Source organism: Telopea speciosissima, chromosome 11, assembly GCF_018873765.1.
Source record: "Telopea speciosissima isolate NSW1024214 ecotype Mountain lineage chromosome 11, Tspe_v1, whole genome shotgun sequence".
NCBI lineage: Eukaryota > Viridiplantae > Streptophyta > Magnoliopsida > Proteales > Proteaceae > Telopea > Telopea speciosissima.
The window spans coordinates 49,568,577-49,569,569 of record NC_057926.1 but is presented as its reverse complement, the minus strand read 5'-3'; positions in this window follow the sequence as shown (position 1 = coordinate 49,569,569).

Here is a 993-nt window from a genome sequence, read left to right as displayed (position 1 = left end):
CCTCCCTCCCATTGGGTTTCAATTCCAATGGTGGCTATAGCCCAGTTGGGTGAAATGATGGTGGGATACGTTTTGGTATGATTTCCTCTTGAGAGGTTAATATAGAGTTAAAAAAGTTTTCCTGGACTAAATAGTCAATTACAGAATTCATGTAGCAGCTCACGGCTAGTTAGGCCACATGGGGAATGGTGATGTGGCAATTTTGTCTTTTGGAATCAAAGATGGTATGGTTTGGATTTGCCACATGTCAATGAACCTCTCACCTATTTTTATGTTAGGCATCTTAGGCTAGTTGAGAGGCATTTGGGACTTGGAACAGTTTTACTTATTCGTTTGCAAGATTTAATTTCTCTTTTCAGAACATGAGCCGGCTGACCTATGACCAACTCTGATGCCCTCCCTGTAAACGACCCATTAACTATATCGTTCCTTCCATTCGTAACATTTAAGAGTTGCTTTGAGAATTCGATTACTTTGGGTGGTTTATATTTGGTTTAATTTAACTAAACCAGCAAACTTGTTAGATAGGGGATCCATGCCTCCATGTTTTGGAGATAAAATAATTTGGATAATGATGTTGGGATTACTAACATTGAGTGTTATTATGAAATATTAATACAATATTCCCATACTATTGTGGAGGGATCGGGCTCCTCTCCACTGAGTGGATAGCCCAATGAGACATCTGACGGTTGGACTGTGTCGCACACGTCTAGATGTGTGCCCAGTCAATCGTTGGGATGTGTGCGGCACAACCTAGCCACCAGATGCCTCATTGGGCACTCATTGGGCACTCATTGGGCAATGACCTTCAAGGAGAGGAGCCGGATCCATTGTGGAGAGACATATGGAAGCGTGGATGGTTGGTTCTTCCCCATTAATTGCTCTATTTTATCCAGTTTCACCTTAACTTATTTTTGTCTATATTTGTTAACTCAAACATAGGGTGGACAGTTTTGTAAATGAAAGTGCAAAAGTAGCTAATCATGTAAT